Raw genomic sequence first — 19,770 nt, forward strand, 5'->3', positions numbered from 1 at the left:
GAGCCTGGGAGCTGGGAGTTAAATTATAGAGACCCCTTTCCCTGAAGTATTTCCAAAGAAATAACCTCCTACCCTTTATAATCAAAGTAGAAGCTGGGTCTGAATCTTACATCTGGGTTTGGGTCCTTTTCCAGGACCACAGGCTGTTTCTAAATTAGACTCTTACTGGCCATCAAATAGCACAAAGCAAAACAACTTCTTGATGAGTTAAGTGTAAATGAGTCAGAGGCAGAGAGATTAAATTTTCCCTCAAATACACATGGGTTAGAAAAATTACAGTCTCCTGAGAGGCTGGCTCCTGAGGATTGAGTTTTTGCCAGGTCAGCACATTGGAGAAGTCTGTGACTCTGCCAAACCCCAAGCCCCACTGGCTTCCTTGCTTTAACTTCTTGCTGGACCCAACAGGAATCTATCTTTCTAAATCCTTGCTGTCTGTCAGAACTGAGAGCCCATTTCTGGGCAAATGATTCATTGTTATAATTTGTGCTACATCCTTACAGACTCAGAGACTTTTCATTTTTTACATTAATTCTTCTGAAGTATTTCAACAAGTTTCTTTTCCTCCTCTGTCTCTCTCCTGCCTGTCCACCATCTCTCTGCTAACAGATTCAAAACAGGAGTTACAACGAGGCTTTCTTTCTTGGAGTCTAGCCCCAAACCTCACTCTGCTTCAGCAGTATATTTCTGACAGGTGCAGAGCAGGCAGGAGAAATAACAGCATCATACAAAATGGAAGCAAATATAGACTGTGCATCATTATTTCTTCTGTTCATGTCCCTTTGGGCTACAATAAAATCATATTTGGGGACAATTTTTTTCATTTACTTAAACAAAGAAATCACTCTGGATAGCATTCTTCCTGCAATTACACTTTTAAGAACACAACAATTAGAGAAGGATTAGAAGATTTGGAATATCTAGATACTTCCCATCCCAAGGTTTGGGGTAAAAACGTGTCCCCCGTTGAGAGCGGCTATAAAAGTGCAGGTGCAGGAGGACCATTGAGGTATCTCCAAATATCGGTGGCAGAAGGCAGTGGGACAACATTTATAAGGGAAACGCAGGTTGACCGGTGTGAAAACTGAGCACATATGAGACAAGCTTGCTTGGATTTGCTCAATTGCAGGCAATTCTAGTTCCAAGGTGGGTGAAATGAACAATCCAGAGCCAAGAAAATAAATCTCTTCTCTTTGCATGTTAATACCAATGGATACTATTTCCTAAAACTGAGCCACTGGCACCTTCATCTGGTGTGGGGTTTAATGAGCACTCAGAGTATAGTTGTCTCTCTCAAGCTTTCTGTAGAGGATCCAGATGATGCTTCAGCACTCCACTGGAAGAACTAAGCCATCTCCACCTGCAACATTCCAGGGGGCTTGTCCATTAGGGCACTTTTTGTTCTATGGATCCTCGAAGGCAGCTGGAACTGAATGTGGAACAGAGTCCAGAGAACATACACATCAACCTGTCAAATGTTCTGCTGGGTTGGTGGCATACGCTGGTGTAGAATCGGGCCCCTTTAATGGCCTGTATACAGCTCACGAAAGGATTCTGAAGTGCAGCCTGCTCTGACACTGAGCTGTATATGTGGAAGCCTTGGGAAAGTTGAACAGCAGATGGAAAACTCCATCGAACCTTTTATTGGCCATATGTCACTTTTGAGTGTTGGCCAACAAACTAAATTTGCAGCTAATATATAATGATTTAAACAGCAAAAAGAGCAGCTGCACTTTGATTTCTGATGCCTTTCCTCCAGGCTTCGCCAGCTTGCTGGTTTCTTGAGCTGCTTTATTTAGCCTTGTGTGTCTCTCCAAATATTCACTAGGTGGCACCATCTTCGGAGCTACATTCGACTTAGCTGGTTGATTTCTGCCTTTTCTTCCTCTAGGCCTGAGTTTTCTACTTCTTTCTGATGATGATTATTATTTTAATTGTTAAGAAAATACTACAAAGCACAAGATTTGAGCATTTTTATACTCCTGCCTGCTCAGCTCTTTCTCTCTTTTTTTTTTCAAATCCCTCTTGGACACAAGGCCCCTTGAGTTCTCTTTTGGGGTGCTCGGGCTGGAACTTCTGCTCAGCCTGTAGGGCTTGGCCTTGGAGTAGACTGTGGAAAGGCAGCTCATTCTGATTTATGAAGACATGACCTGGGATGGTGCTCCTCTGGAAAAATTCAGCTCTCTTACTGTCAGAATCTTCTAGAAGAAAATGATTGATATCACGAATAAAGAGAACAGGCCACTTCTTGGCTCTCTAGTCTCTTTCTGGCTCTTCTATCTCATGCATTTGGAGTGCCAAGTCTCCACTCCCAGCTGCCATGCACATGCTAGCTGGCTTAGTGCTTGAAGCCTCATTGAAAAAGAGACTCTTTGCTACAAAGTAAGAGTTACATAGTTGTTTCTTTCCTGGAAACTGTCAGGAAAGAAGTGGGAGAACAATATGAATTTAAACTTGCTCGCTTGCCAATCACTAACCCAATAACTCAATTTAGGAATATATGATTGCTGAAGTTGTGCAATCATAAAATAGCTCTGTAGTTGTTGCTCTAACAAACTCCAACTCAGGTCTCTGTACATTAATTCCTGCAAAACTCAGCCACCTCCCTAATGTTATTCAAAAGACTTTGAACAGCATTGTGAATAAAAATTATAACAGAAAACATCAAACTCAGTGATTTCTATAACAGCTGGAGCAAAGTGCATTACATGGGGAGTAAAATTCACATTCATCATGGGTGTTTGGGTTTGTTTTCTGTTTTTACAAAGAGAGGAAGTAAGAAATATATTTCCTATAGGGATTTTTAGTTATCTCTTCCTATACTAACCTGGACACCTCACGGAAGAATTATAGCCGCGGTTTCTGTATTTATAGGAGTTAGTTCTCTTTATAGATCTGATTAAGATTTTGTCGTGTAGCAACTTCACTTTGGGGAATTTATCCTTCAGATAGAACTGCTACGTGAAATAAAATGTGTACACGATTAACCATGCCGACATTATTTTATGAAAGCAGGATACTGGAAACAACCTAAATGTTCATCAATAGAGAATAGACTAAATTATAATATATTGGTACACCAGAATGCAGCTGTATAAAATCACCAAGATGCTCTCTCCACACAGAAATGGACAGAGCTCCAGGACATTTGTTAGTAAGTTGGGTACAGAACACAGTGTACGATACATTACACTTTCATCCATGTAGTATTTGTATACACATAAAGACACTTTGGAAGGATACATAAGAAAGTAGGCTGATGAGACAGCAAGAAGAGGTCCTATTGGAAGGACGAAGCCCTTATTTCTTAACCTCTTGGAACCTGGCTTTTGTATCCACTGTTCTGAAGGAAATTTTTCTTACTGGTTCCCGTATAACATCCTACATGCCAAACTCTCACCTGCCTCGATGTCCCTGTCCTCGTTCACCGTACGCTCCTCTGGAACGGGGTAACTCTAGTGTAGAACAATCAGAAATTCTGCTTGAGAATGTCACTTAAACTTTATGACCCTCAGCAGATAAGGGAAAAAGGAAGGAATATTTCTGAGTTCCTGCTATCTTTGCAGAGGTATCTCTTTTAATCATTAAAATGGCCTTATGAGATAGGTAGTATTATTATCTCCATTTTACGGATGAGGAAATTGGGGCTCAGAGAGCTTAACTGACTTACCTCAAGCCTAGGTAATGGGGTCAAGACTTGAACCTCAGATGACTAGTCTCATGCAAATTTATGAGAGCGCGTTGTGAATCAGAAATACAGCAGTGTCAATCACTTCTGTCTTCTCTTCTCATGGTCTCTCCACTAGACAATTTCTTCCACTACTCTGGCTGCTCATTTCCTGACTCCCTTGCTGGCTCTTCTTCTCCTCAAACAAGATCATCTCCAAGGTTCTGCCCTTGTCCTCCTCCCTTTAGCTAACCGCGTCCCCCACCCCACCCCACCGCCCACCACCACATCTCCCTGGAAGAGTTTTGACTCTCACTCTGAAAGTTTACCTTTCAAGCCTGTGTCTGTATCTTTGCACAATTATTTTCACTAAATGATGGACATTTCCACCTAGACATCTTGCTGGAACGTGAGGGGCCAATATTTCCCAAACCAAAGATATCGTCTTGCTGTTCACAATCTGGTTCTTCTTTTTGTTTCCCTTTTCTGATTATATTATGCCCCAAACTCCCCATCCCTTAACCCCAAAACTTAGAGAAGGTTTTGATTCCTTTTTTCTCCCTTACTCCCAGTTTTCAGTAAGTAAAAACTTCTGCGATTTTGACTGCGATTGCTTTCATACAGCTCAGTCACCCATATCTTTCCTGAGAGTGTTCTCTTAACTGACCACCCCACGTTCAGCTTCGTTCCTCTCCTCATTATGTGGCAAATAATCTTCATACAGTATGGCACACATACTAAGGTCTATGTGAGGAAAACTTTCAAATACTAATGAAGGACATGCACACAAAGATTTCATAAAGTAAAGACCAGGAGCACAAATTATTATAAAGCTGCTAATTCTCCCTAAGTTTTCTATAAATGTAATTTATAAATGTATTAGATTTAATTTATAAATGTAATTTATAAATTTCAGGGCCTCACTGAAAATACCAACAAGGCTTTTCATGTTTTTCTGACAAACAGACTTGAAAGTTTTTATGAAAAAAATAATTATGCTAGAATATTCCAGGAAAATTCTGAAAAGAAGGAATAAAAAGGAATAACTAATCCTAAAAGATATTAAAATTATTATAAACTGATAATAATTACTATAGCTTAATCTCTGTGCATGAATAAACAAACAGTTCAATAGACATAATAGAATCAGAAATTGGTCTCAATACTTTTATGAGGATTTAGCATTTGATAAAAGTTGCATATCTTATCAGTGGGGAAAACATTTACAATTCAATAAATGGTGCTGGGACAATTCAGTGGCCATCTGGAAAACAATAAAGTTGTATTTCTCCTAACCTCTTTATACCAAAATAAGTGCCAGATGGACTATCAACATGAAAATTAAACTATCAAGTTTCTAGGAAAAAATGGGAAATTTTTTTTTAACGATCTTAGAGTAGAGAAGAACTTTCTGAACATAATAAAATTCAGGAGCCATAAAAGAAGAGATTGATAGATTTGACTCTAAAAATCAAACATTTTTGCATGGTAAGAAATGCTATAAACAAAGTCAAAGACAAAACATAAATGGGAAAATATAACAAACATGTCAAAAGGCTAAATTTGTTAAAATATAAAGTGCTTCTACAAATTAATAGGAAAAAGATCAACACTCTAGTAGAAAAATTGGCAAAGGACATGAACAGATACAGCAATCCCCTCTTATCCCAGGGGACACATTCCAAGATCCCCAGTGGATGCCTGAATTCGTAGATGGTACTGAACTTTCACCTTTTCACTTAAAAGAAGCACTTTACACACCTCTTTGTCATATCTGAATTGCCAGCATCATTACTGTTGCACTTTGGGACCATTATTAAGTAGAATAAGGGTGACCTGAACACAAGCACTGCAGTACCATGACAGTCAATCTGATAACCAAGAAGCTATTAAGTGACTAAGGGGCAGGGAGCATATAGAGGATAGAAACACTGGACAGAGGGATGATTCATGCCCTGGGTGGGAGAGGGACAGCTCACAGGTTCATTACACTACTCAGAACGGTGTGCATTAAAACTTATAAATTGTTTATTTCCGGAATTTTCCATAGAATATTTTTGGATTGCAGCGACCATGGATAACTAAAACTGCGGAAAACTAAAACTGTGAGTAAAGGAAACTACTGTAACTCACAAAAGGAAATACAACTAGTACTCAGATAGTTGAAAAGATGCATAGTTTCTCATGCAATAAGCAATGTAAATTAAAATTGCCCTTTTCCATCTAATATCTAAAGTTTCTTAAAAATTTTGACAACCTATTTTTGACCAGGGTATATAGACATTTATACATATTCAAGGCATGTAAATTGATACGACCTCTAAAATGGGCAATTTCGGAAAATTTATCAAAATTTAAAATGTACCTGCTCTTCCACATATCAATTCCATGTTTAGGAATTTCTTCTACAATTATATATAAGTGTGTGCTTCAAGCAACATATAAGGATATTCCAGGCTTCACTGAGTATAATATCATTTCTATTATCTCAAAAAAGAAATGAAAACATAATAAAACATGGAGACTGCCATGTTCCCCTCTACTTAAGTCCCTCTGATTGTTTCCCGTCAGCTGTGGACATTTTTGTGATCTGGCCCAGCCTACCTTTTCGGTCTTGCATCTTGCTTCTCTCTGTTCTCCTTCTATTTGGCCAAATGAGCACCTTGTATGCCCTGCACACTCCCACCCCCTCTCTTTGTGCTGATCCTGTGGCCTGCTGTGCACTTTCCCCAACCTCTCCACTCTTCCTCATTCAGGTAAATCCTAACTCTCTTTGATGACCTGACACATACACTACCTCTTTCAGATGACACCTTTGAACTATTACCCCTTCCCTAAGTTGATAATCTCTACCTGCTCTGACTTTTGACATGACCCTTTGGCCACAGCAATTTGGGGCAGTCTCTCAAATGACAGTGATATTTTGATGTTCTCCCTTTGATGCAACTGCTTAATCTGGGGACACTATGATACAACCTATGTAAAACACCATTAACTTACATTTTCCCAATGTATTTTTATTGTTCGTTTCTGATTATATACTCGAAAAAGTAGAAAATCTCAAGACTCACTCCTGTGAGGGGTGTGTGTGTGTGTGTGTGTAACAAACAAAATAAGGGAAAAATCAATTTCCCAAAGTAGACTCCTGGGTCAAAGAATATACATATTTAAAACTTTGATGTATGTTGCCAAACTCTTCTGTGGAAAGATTCATAATTCTTTCAACAACATTTATTGAGATCCTACAATGTGCCAAGTACTGTGTACTAGGCACTTAGGAACAGTGGTGAGCAATACCAGATGTGGTCCCTGCCCTTGTAGAGTCTGGTATAATTGCTACTAAGGAAAGATCCATAATGTTGTTAGAGAGTACAACAAAGAGGATTTGGCCTAGTTGGGAAGTTTAAAAATGACTTCTTGGAGGAAGTGACATTTTAGATAAAGCATGAAGGGTAAGTAGGAGTTACCTTGGACTATTAGGGATGCAAGAGCTCTTTGGCCACAGCTTGAGCAAATGTGGCAGCACAATTAAAGAAGGCTGTGCAGCTGGCGTGGAAAGTGAGGGGGAGCACAGTGCAAGATGAGGCTGGAGATATGGGTAGAGAGTGTGCCACAGATGGATTTGTAGGTCTTGTGAAAGTTTTTTTTTCCAGCATCAGGGAGGGAGAGGTATAAGCAAGATTTAGTGATCATATTTGTGTTTTGTAAAGATAACTTTGGCTTATAAATAGAGGCAAAAATGAATGCAGATTGACAAGTTAGGAGATTATCGTAGTAGTCAAAACTAGTCTGGACTAGTAGCTTAAACTAGTCTGCATTATAGACAATACTAGCAGAATAATCAAGGCATAAACACAGGAAAGTGGATGATTTTATAATTTACCAATTAAAACCATTTTCTCAAGTGACATCATTGATTGTTTTTGTCTTTCTCAATCCAAGGTGTATGTATAAGTATTATATATAATATGCATTATGTGTATAATTTTCTTTTGATTATTAGTGATGTTAGACATCCTTTTTTAGTTCATTTGTCATATTCATTCTTATTTTTTAAAAATTATCTATACATACCCTTTATCTATGTAGTTTTTGGGGTATATGCCCTTCTTCTGTTCCAGAACCCAGTCCATTATCTCACATTAAATGTCTTCATCATCTCCCCTGGTCAATGACAGTTCCTCAGGTGTATGTATTTTTATTAATGATTTGAATAAACTATTCTTATATTGAATCAGAGCAGAGCTTAGTAAGAATCCAAGTGCAAAATCAAGGCAAACATAAAACAACTTTAAAAAAGCAAGTGATACGTCTATGGCCATGCTATCTTGAGTAAGCCTGATCCCATCTGATCTTGGAAGATAAGCAGGGTCGGGCCTGCTTAGTACTTGGATGGGAGACTACCTAGGAAGACCAGGTGCTGTAGGTGTAAATAATAAAAATAATTAATAATGATAATAATAATAAGGGATTATAAGCTGACAAGGTCCTTGCAATCTGTGAGGTCAACTAAGGGTTGCCTTGCCTAAAAAAAAAAAAAAAAGCAAATGACAGCCTGTGATATAGGTTGCAAATATTTTCCCAGGTTTTTAAATCCTTAGTTTAAGTTTGTGTGTTTGTGTGTATGTGTGTTTATTTGTGATACCATAGTAAATCAATCAATCTTTTCCTTTATTATATCTGGCTTTGATATAATGCTTTAGAGTCACTCCATCACAATGGATAGAACCATTAATGTGAGTTATCTTCTATTACTTTTACAACCATACACTTTCAGGGTATATCAAGCAAGATGCAAAACAGATATCCTCACCCATTTCTTATTCTCCCTGCCTTCAACTTCACCAGATGGTGCCATAAAAATCAGTAGCGAGGTGGTGCTTATGACAGAGAATCAGCAATGTCAAAATGACAGTGTCACAATGTCTTGTTCTGCTCTGAACTGCTTTGACTTTGTATTTAACTTGGGTCCTGACCCAAGCTTTCCCTGCATTGACGCTATTCTCTCATTGTCTCACACATACTGCTAGATCGTGAGCTCCTCGAGGGCAGAAACCACATTTATCTCATTTTGTGTAATACACATGTAGTCTCTCCAACATAGCTTTTAATGCAGCTATTCCCATGAAGAAAGCTCAAACTGTAAACATATTGATAAAAATGCTGATTTTCTCAAAAGTTTTGTGAGGTATTTATTGGATATAAGGGTATACCATAAATCATATAGAATGGCAATCAAATTTCTACATCAGATAGCATTTTTGTTCACTTTCTCTTCTCTACAACTTTTCTCCAATGAGAGTAAAAATCGTACTCAAGAAAATAAAACTCTTTGAGTTAGCCTAATGAAGACGATATATTTTTCTCTGAATTTCTCTTAAGGGTTTTAGTTCATTTTATCATGGCTATATCCCTTGATATTTTTATCAGAAAACTTGGGCCTGACACAAGAGTCAATAGGTGCTATGGGAATTGATGAACTGGGTGACCGTGCTGTTCTTTTATTGGCCTTATACAGTGACTTAGCTGGTATCTAGGAGGTAGAAAAGACTATTTTTCTAATTCCTCCTTGATTTTATAGAGAGTCAGGACTCTCTTGGAAACCCACCATAATTTTATGGGCTATCAGGTCAAGTTAATTATAATAAGGATCCATCTTAAATTCTTACCAAGGAGCTTAGTTACTGAAGCAGCATTTTCTTAAGTGGTCCCTTAGCACAGACCCAGAGGACAGTGTTATTGCCAAGTGAACAGATGGTCTGGGTGAGTGGAAAATATGGATATCACCTGTCTGTCCTGGGTGGCCTGCCAGAAGCAAATCCAATTGGGGTAAAGCCTTTGGGCTAGAAGCCAACAGTTTCCAAATGAGAAGTTTTATCTCTTCCCTGAAGAGCGGGAAGAGAGGAGTTGAGAGGCTAGCGCAATACTGAACAAAGTAGATGTGAATAATCTTGGTCCTGAAGAGCAGACATGTGCACACGGGGGAACAAACCAGACGAGAGGGGATCGGAGAGAAGCTGCTTAGCTTCAGGTCACCTGATGCCTCACCCAGGGCTAGGTTAGGAGCTGAGCCATGGGACATTTGAACATCAGTTGAAGGCCAGGGCACAAGTTGGGGTCAAGTTCAAGTAAGGTATTGATGTCCTAGAACTTAAATTCTAGGCCCAGTGGGATCATTTCACCCCTTTTCCTCCTCTTTCACTTTTTAATGGCCTCACCCTACTTACTAGACTCGTCTCAGTCTTAATTTACCTGTAAGTTCACCTTATGTGAACTTATCTCTTGTTGGTGATGTGACCCCTAGAGAAATCACTTTCTCCCTTTTAGCCTCAGTTTCCACATCTGAAAAAAATATAAGGAAGATAATGAGAGATAATGTGGGAAGAGCTGCCAGCACAGCACCTGGTACCTAGTAGGTGCTCCTGTGGTTCACCTTACAAGAGTTAAGGCTGTTTCCAGCTGTCAAGATGCCTGAGATTTCCTCATTCTCTTACAGCCTTTGGAAGGGGGATGCCTGGAGCAGCTAGGACAGCAGGAGTCTCGCTCTTTCCTGATTCCTTGCCACATCAAAGTTCTCAGCATTTAGATTTCTTGTCTATTTTGAAAGGCTGGATGATGGCTCCCTGGTATCTCTTCAAATGCCAAGCCCATGAGTTATAGCTTCTGCTGACCTCTCTGCAGGGTAGGACAATGGCTGGTGACAGCTGCGGGAACCATGGTAAAAAGCCAGCAGAATCAAAGCTGCAACTGGGTTAATGACACCGTGGTGTTGGGGTGGCTGTCTTGAGTATTATAAAAAAGAAAGAAAGAAAGAAAGAAAAACGAGAAAAAAATCCCAAGCCCCCAAACAAAGACAGATGTTTTGACTTAGGAAAAGAGCATTAAGAGAGCAGTTTCAAAATGTTTTCCTAACAGCGAATACTTAGTTTAAAATAAACCGAAAAGCATTTATATTTACATCAAAATAAACCCAAAAAGTTAAATGAAAACCAAATCTTCTCTACTCCTCCATTTCTTTCTTCATTTCCTGTCCCATCCTTCAACACAATAAATGCCCCTTCCCTTAATTATTCTATGGAACTCAGGTAGGCTGGAACCAGTGCTATGGTGGGTGTAACCTGTAAATAGGAATTATGGAAATTCAACTCCTCAACTTGTTCTGCTAAGTGTACTTGAATCGGACTGAGGTAGACTCAGTTAATTTAAATGTGAATTTAGAGTGCTAATGACGTAAAGGGAGAACAGATATCACCAGCGTTTATGGACTAACGGAAGGAGCCCAAGGCTGGGATTCAGGAGACGTGGGCTTTAGTTCTGAGTTGGCCCCGAATTAATGTTTGACTTTGGGAACATACCTCAACTTCTTGGGAACTTCATTCTCTACTGTTTCTTCCTTGTTTAACATTCAAAGTCTGTGCCTTGGGCAGAGCTGCTGTTTACAGTTGTGGAGGTTAGAAGCTCATTCTGGGGACAAGTCGGGGTTGAAATCCAGCCTCTGTTCCCCTTGCCATTACTCTGTCTTCCCAGAGTGGGGGACTTGCTGAGGCCCTGATGATGGGCCTGGCCAAAGGCCCTCCCTAAAGGAGGGCAGAGATGTTGAAAAGGAGAGACATTTTTAAGGACCTGGGACCTGAAAACCCAGTGATGTGCCTATGCTTGCAGGATGGTCAGAAATGACCAAGAGACAGAAGTCTGTAGGAGACAATACGGAACAGTTTAGGAGAGGGAAGAGAGAAGGTTGAGAGTCTAGGGTGGGGAGGACTAGGGAAAAGTCTGCAGAAGGCAGGAGGAGGATCCCTTCTCTGAATGTCAGGGTGACTTGAAATGCAGCCCAGCCTTAGTGCAATGTTAAGATGCTGAGAAACCAGACAGGGAGGACGATGCATTCCCAACAGCCTACGCAGTTAGTATAGATGCTGTGTTTGGATTGGGTGCACAAATATTGGAGGCTCGGGTTATGGGGGATGGGGATAAGAACAAGAACATGAAAATGAAACAGACTCAAAGCCTGTGCTTTTAGGTAATTGAGAGCTGTGATTTATTATGTAGTTGAACAGAATTTGTCCCTTAGAGAGCCTACACCCTATAGTAAAGTACATTTGCTTTGTGCCTGACTGAACCTGACTGACTAGTCAGCCTCAGGTTGTGTTTTGAAGTCCTAAGGTGGAGAGATGCAGAAGACAAAGAACAGAGAAGAGGAAGGCTCAAATGGTGTTAAAAATATGACCTTATACAAGGGATACCCTAAACCTGGTTTGTCTTGGACAGTAAGACGTATTGTAACCTGGAAGACTAGGACAGGAAATGTGAATAAATTTTTTTTTAAGTGACTGCAGAGAATGAAGTTGCCAAGAGATGGTTAAATCCTAGACCTACTTAGGAGTCTTCAGAAGGGGCAAAACTAGGTTCCTCGAGGTCCAAAGAGAAGGTTTGGGTCAAAGTAAAAAGAAAAAGAAGAAGAAACCTCGTCCCAAAATATGTTCAAATCTGTGAGACCTGGGAAAAGTGGGAGAAATTGTATTTGGAGAAACCGGGGGAGTAAATCAGTAGCTTCTAGTGAAAGCACTGTGGAGAGGGTGTATCTGACTTGGAACGGGGATGGGAGAGACAATTGTTTGCACTTGGAGCTCAGTCAAGAAGGCCTGATTTAGTTCCATGGGACAAAAGAAGCCAGCAGAAATCGGGACCCACTGCTAACTGACTTCCATGCTAGGCTGGGCCAAACATGATGGGGGAGCTGATGAAAACCCATGTTATGACTGTCAGTCCAGAGCTTACATTGTGGACTCTCCCAAGATGTGTTAAAGAGGTTTTCTTGTTTGCTGTGTGAGCTGAGAGCCCACCTGGGCAGCAGGGGTGCGGGGAGCGAGAGGGTAAGGTGCTAAAATATCAGAGAAGAATGTAGAGCCGGTCAGCCATACCATTTTACCATCTGTCCAGAGGCTGAGTAAGGCAAGAGGAGCGGACACGAGGAGCTGGCCATGGAACGATCACTCCACGTCTTAGATGAGTGAGGTGGTGAGTGCTAGCCCTTCCCCAGGTGCTGACCTTCTTACCAAATGGGCCCCTTGATCTTGAAGGTTCTTCTTAATTCTCCGAGACTGAGACAAACCTCATGCCTCTTTACGGAATTACCCTCAGCTCAGTCTTCATGAAAATCCAAAGCCTCGTTCATAGTCGTGTCATCACAGCAGAGGTGCCCCAATCACCCTGTGCAGAAAGCTGGTTTCTAGGGCCTGGTGTGTCAACCCTGCAGCCCCTGCACACCACACAATTTCCCATTATGATTGCTGCTACCTCTACACCCAGCGCTCGTACACACTACCCATAATCCTGACATCGTTTTCTTATTTAGCAGATGAGAAATTCAGAGTTCAGGAAAGATAAGTGGCCTGCTCAATGTCACAGGGCTGGCAGTCAAGCTGACTGTGTTTTTTCCACTCTGCCTCATCACCCAAATTAAGTCTATCTCCATACTTGCTCCCTGAATTGCCCTCATTTCTTCAAACTCCTGAATTGTTATTTCACAAAAGAGAATTCTGTTCCTTGTAGTTAACTCTAATACTTTCATGGATAGACTGGTCCCTAGAACAGACACACTCACAAAAACTCACTCTTGGCAAACGTTGTCAAATTAAGATGTGTAGGCCAGAAAAGAAAATCAGATAAAATAACAGTCTTATGTTTCTTTAAATCTATCATAAAACCAAAAATCTCCAGTGGACCAGAAAATCCCTCCACAAAAATCATTAGGTTAAAAATAAACTTTAAAAATTGACTGGCAATCAACAATAACAGAAAACTTAAAACCGTCAGACTGGAGCAGTAATTATCTTATCGATCTGAAGAATTAAAGCAAAGAGAAGAAACTGGGGGATAGATGATGATGAATGATTGATGCCCTTTGTCTGAGAACTTTGAGGCACAATGGGAGGTTCAGTTTTAGGACATCAGGAGGAGGTTACTTTCTCTCTACCCTCACCATGGAGAAGTTGGTTTCAACAGACTATATCCTAAAGCAGTATTACCAGCACCTTCTAATGTGGCCCTAAGATAAAATCAAATGAAAGTGCTTTGTAAACCTTAAAAGATATTACAAAAGCAAGTGGATGCTTTAGTTCTGGAGGCCAGGCTTTAGATCTTCGCCACTGTTGAATCTTCAGAGATCCTGGGCTCAGTCAATATTTGTTGAGTGAATGAGACAAATATTTTACAGATAATACCCTTCTGATAATACTCCTTCTGATTATATTCAAGGATGGCGGGGTGATGGGGGGCAAGGGACAGGGATGCTCATTTTCCTTTTATTTTCTTCTTCACAACTGTCCTCAGGGACTCTGTTATATCCTATTCTGCTTGGAGGGAATCCTATAGAAAAGGAGCCTTTTTACTGAGAAGCAGAACAGAGGAGATGACATTGAAGTTGTGCAGCAGAAATGAGTTGCTTTTGATATTCACTGAAACTATTTGTGTTGAGACTTAGGGGCAATGCTCTGCCACCTTGTCCGCAAAGTGTGCCCTGTTATGGACCTGGCTGCTTGGACATTTTCTTCTCTCTGTGGAACAGTGTAGTATAGTAGCTTTGAGGCACCAGATCTCAGCTCTGCACTTGGGGCTCCCAAGGCCACTTTCTAGGGTCATGGTAGAGCAAGGCTTTACTCTGCTGTGGGAGTTCTGCAAGGATGCTTGGTCTCATGAAGCTGCAAGCTCTTGCCCCCACTGCCCTGGCTTCCTGCAAAGAGCTTACAGGAAAGGTGTGGCCCCCACTAAGGCTCTTTGCCTTCTTGAATTGTAGGAACATGTGTCGTAAGACACTGCCCAATCCTTCAAGGAGCTCTGATGAAAGGAGCTGATAAGTCCAATGTTTAGGTTTCCTTCAGGGTGTCTGTGTGATGGGAGTTTTCATCCAAACTCTGGGATAACTCCAGCCAAGTTGTCAGTTTCATTTTTTAGGAGCCCTTGAACAGATCTGACCTGGTCATCAGAACTTTTTTGAGAAATGGCTCCATATCCTACCAATTCCCAGGAAGCTTGAGTCATTTGGCCAAAGATTTGGGAACTCCAAGAAATTGTTTAGTCAACCACCAAAATAAATTCAATAACTCCTTGAAGCCACTCTGGAACAAGGTGAGGTCATAAATACAGAAAACAATCATAATAAAGAATTAATGGTCGGTATTGAGGGACCAGGGGAGAGTGAAATTTCCCACGAGATCTGCCTTTGCCCTAACAAGAACTTATCATACAGGGCTCTGTCTGTTTCATTCTGTTCTGTTGCCTGATTATGTAGACATCACCTTCTCCATAGCTAGAACACTACTTTCCTTCTTCCGTTTTCTCATCCTTCCCTGGATGTGGAGAGGCAAGCAACCAAGACACAAAGGAACAATGCCAAAAACTACAAAACATTAATGGAATATTCGCTCCAAATGAGATTTTTAAAGAGGCACTTTAAATGCAGCAGAGACCTAAGCACGAGCACCAATGTTCCTGTAAGCAGAAAATAAAATCTACAAATAAAGTTTTGGTGGAAGGCATACATTTTATTTCATCAATATTAATATTCCACATTCATATATGCAGTGGCAGAGAACTTCATGAGACAATTTTGTCGTTAGAAAACAAACACTAGCCTCAGACCAGCCTAATAAACATTCAAAACATCATCTACACTGGGCACAGGTGTTCTGCAATTGCTGCCAGTGCTGATGTGTAGAATGCTAGAGTTTGGAACGTCATCATCATTTGTGTTCTGGCTTTGCTTCGCACATGGTGCTGGAATAAAATGAGCCAATTTGTCCTGCCTCTATGTTGGAGGGGACAGGGGCTGCAGAATCTTCCTAGTAATAGACCTGTCTTCCAGTTTACCATATTTGTGGTTGGAATGACACTCCTCTCAGCCTCCGCTGATTGTTCAAGGACAGGTTAACTTTGAAGAAAGATGCTTGAGAGTCTCCTGGCTGATTCTGCTGTTTGATGCAGCCTCTGACTTGCAGCCGAGCTCTGGGAAGGCCTCTAATTTAGACTCGGCAACCTCCTCTGAGCAAGTACAAGGTGGTGAAACAATGTAGATACCCCATCCAAAACCAGGAGAGTTTGATTGTTTGATAAACTGGCCCTGCCTTGGAGAGAATCTGTTGGGCTACAGGAAACAAAGGTGCTTTGCTACTTATAAAGAACTAACACTTGCCTTGTTATTCAGCCTTCAAGTTGGCACTCCCACTTTGCTCCCCAGGCATCCAGAGAAGTGATGTCTTTTCTATTTTACAGGCTCCCCACACAGACCTTTTGTTCTCAAGTCTAATGTTGCTCTCTTCATTCTAAAGCTGCTAAGAAGATAAACCGAGAATCATTATGAATTCCCAATGGAATTATCTACCTCTGTAAATTCCTTAAGGTCACGTGATGGTGAGGCCCACAGAAAGGAACACCCGGATTAGAGACACAGGGGAGAAACCTGAGGGAAAACCAAGGATTTCAGCAGAACACCTTTTGAATGGGAAGGAATCCTAAAGACAGCCCAGAGGGAAAAACCACACAAACGGCAGCTGAGAAACCAGAAGTGTCAGACCCAGATAAACAGGGATTGGTTTAATCTCTAGATTCTGGTTGCTTAATTCCTAGACTGTTTGCTGTCAGGTCTGGCCAATCAATTGGCCTAAGGAGATAAGAGACACTTTTAGATTAAAGTCAAAAAGAAAAAAACAGCACATTCTCTGGTGGAAGTGTCAGTTTTTCTCAACAAATAAGCTGAAAAAGAATGCAGAGCAGAGAAGAGGTGCTGGATGGTTCCACCACTTTCCTCCTATCTTCACAAGTCACTGGACGTCTCTGAGCCTGGGTGTCCTCACCTCCGCTGGGTGGGCATGAGGAGGAAGTGAGCGGATGTGAAGAGAGCACTGTGAACCCAGAGGCACTGCACAAAGAGGGCACAGCCCTGGCTCTTCTGCGGGCTAACAAACTTGTCTCCAGCCTCAAGCTGCAGAATAACAGAATGGTTCAGAGCACAGGTTTTTGGGACAGATATTCTGGTGTCACATCTGATGCTGCCACTCTCCCTTGTCAAGGGCCCTAACTGCTTTGTGCCTCTATTTTCTCTTCCGTAAAATGGAAATAATAAGGCTGATATGCAGGTTAAATGAGTGACACTCGTTTGCAACAGCGCTTGGCACATAGTAAGTGTAGTAGTTATTGTCATGATCGCCACTTCTGCCATATTTGCTGTGATAGCATCCTAACCGGGTTTCATTTATCCCGAATCCTGATTCTTCTGTTTCAGTAGCTCTTAGCTGTTTCTAGTTCCCGGACCCAATGCCAGATCTACAGAATCAGATAATACGTGGTAGGAGCCTAGGAATCTGTATTTACATGACTATCCCAGGTAAATCTGGGAAACACTGATCTTCTGAGCCAATTCTTCATTCGGGCTCTGGAACTAATTTAGAATGAAACTTCCATCACTTAGGCCCACTTTTCTTCTCTTCGGCTACTCTGCCCACTGGCCACATCTTCCTCTGTGACCACAAAGGGGTCTATTTTGTCATCTTTGTGTGAGAAAGTGCTGTTCTCCTCCGGGTACATGTGGACTTTCCCGCATGCTGGCTGTGCTCAGCTAGCCCTGCTGCCTGCAGAGCTCTTCCCTCCTTTCCCACTGCCAAGCCCTTCCAATTGGCTATATACCAATGCTAAGCATTTTTTCTTCTTTGGGGCCTTCTCTACCTCGCCCCCCTGTAGAATTTCTTATGTAGCGGAGCCAGCAATGTTTGTCTTCTCTATCTCTCAGTTCACCTGCAATCTCCTCTAAGCTGGAAATTGGATTCTGATCATGAAAAACTAGGAAGCTGTGACCTATGTCACCAGCTGATGTCTCCTCACCCAGTGATGGCAGGACGTGGGTAAGGAGACGATCTTATCTTCTCAAGAGTCAAATCTTGCACTTACTCTCACACTTTCTGGTACTGGTCCTACACCACGTGGCAAACCCTTGGACCCTCCATGCCTTGTTTAAGCCCCCTTTTCTTGTGTTGGCCCTGTTCCCTGGAACTGCTCTGCTGGCACTTTGCTCTTTCGATCATCGCTGCCCACACAGGATGTGGGTTCCCTCCCCACTGCCTTTGCTCAGGGTTTGAAACAGCCTGATGTAACCACCACCTTGGTCTGGCCGGCTCCAACGGGACTGCTGAGCACAGCCCTGCACTCCAGGCCCCGTGACCTCACTGCCAGTGGGAAAGAATTCTGTGAGTCTTGGGTTGTGAGGCCTCGTGTGATAAGGAGGTCAGAGAGGAGGCTTGAGGCCACAGACCAGCCCCAAATGGCAGACCTCCCTGGAGACAGAGAACTGGCTAAGTTGTAGCCAAGGGACAGACATTCCTGGTGTTTCTGCTGCTGCCTCTGTACCTCCTGGGGTTCACCACACACTTATTTAGGTCTGTTGCTTGACTGGCTTTGTTATCAGATCCAGTCTCCCTCCTCCTAGCCCTTCCTTTACTCTGTCCTCTTCCACAAAGCGGGTGAGGGTGTGTGTGGTCTTTGCACCCCATCATGGTGCAGGGAAGCCCCCAAGGCTTGGAGCCATGGCTGGGGAAAGTCTGCCGTCTTCCTGCATTGTCATTTCTGCAAAGGCAGGGGGCAGGCAGTGAGAAGGCAGAAGCATGGTGCTACAGGCCAGGACTAGTTATTAACTCCTTTTTGTACAGATTCTCTTCTTTCTCTAATAATCAAAGTCGACTTTTTGCAAGGACAGATACATGTCTTGTGTTTTAATTTATTATTTTGTTGAGCAAATATTCACTGAGAACATACTCTGCCTGGGTCCTTGGTGTAGAGGTGCTGGGAAGAAGGCTGGTAGAGTAGATGAGACAAGTCTGTGGCTGACACAGTGCCTGGGGGTGAACAGACCTCAGAGAATGGCTCTTAATGGAATCAGGTAATTCCCATGAAGGTTCTATAAACAAAATATGACAGGTTCTAAAACTCTTTCTTGGCTACAGTTCCTGGGGGAGGTGTCAAGGTAGTGGTAACACTTGGTTGGCTTTGAAGGATAAGTAGGAATGTTACCTGTCAGGTGAGGAAGACCTAAGTTAGCTTGAGTAGGTATAGGGAGATAGGAAGGTTCTGGCATATTTGGGAAGTGAATAATGTTTAGTTTGGCTAAAGCCTAGAGTTTCTTAAGGGAAATAGTGAGCAAAGAATCTGGAAACACTAAAACACTGGCCAAGGCAAGCCCGTGGAAAGCTTTAGACACATGACCAGGGACTTTGACTTGATTTGGTCACAACGTAACCACTGGAGGCTATCCTCTGAGAGACAGATGAGTAAACATGACAACAGATAGTGCTGACAAGCTACTCAGTTCCGTACGCACAAACATTTGCTGGTGCTTAGCATGTGTCTTGTGTGATGACTAACAGTATAGGGACAACGATGGTGAACAAAACATAGTCCTTACTCTAGTTGAGAAGGAGACTTCAAGGAGAACCTAGGCCGGCCCGCACTGTTCTCTTGGGGAAAAAAATGAGAGATGAGTGAATGTTTACTTTAATACCCTCCATGAAGTATGGATGAAGGAAAAGAGATACAGCTTCACTAATTCCTTGGATTGTTCAATGATTTTATTTGGCTTTGTTTAATTCAGGAGCTATTTCTTTTGATTCTTACATGGGATATGTATCGAGTCACAAAAATGAGTAAGAGTCCTTGCACCCCATCTGCCCTGACCAGCTTCTCCTAGCTTTTGAAGATGATCAGAGGAGCCGAAAAGAGCTACAGGCTGGAGTCAAGAAGAGGACATACGCAGTGGAGTGGGATTGAAAGGCAGGTCTTTCGCCAGAGTCAAGGAAAGGAGTTGGGGTGAGTCTTTGTGGGAGAGGTGGCTTTTGAGCCAGACTTCAGACAGAGTAGGAATTCAATAGGTGGACATAGGGGAAGTGAGAGTGGCATTTCTGGTGAGAGAAACAGAAAGAGCAAAGGCACAGAGACAGAGAACAAGCGACATGTTTGGGGCATGTTATACAGTCTCGTTCAAAAAGTCCATAGGCTGAACGTAGCCTTGTTTATAGCTAGGATTTCATTTTGTTTTGTTTTGTTAATGAAGTTGAGAATAACAG

At 41.9% G+C, this 19,770-nt stretch overlaps 1 pseudogene; it reads left to right on the forward strand.

Moving 5' to 3' along the window:
- Positions 1-7,974: 7,974 nt before the first annotated feature.
- On the forward strand, positions 7,975-8,093 carry LOC112469764 (annotated as a pseudogene).
- Positions 8,094-19,770: the final 11,677 nt, after the last annotated feature.

The sequence above is a fragment of the Pteropus alecto genome, unplaced genomic scaffold, assembly GCF_000325575.1.
Source record: "Pteropus alecto unplaced genomic scaffold, ASM32557v1 scaffold86, whole genome shotgun sequence".
NCBI classification, from domain to species: domain Eukaryota; kingdom Metazoa; phylum Chordata; class Mammalia; order Chiroptera; family Pteropodidae; genus Pteropus; species Pteropus alecto.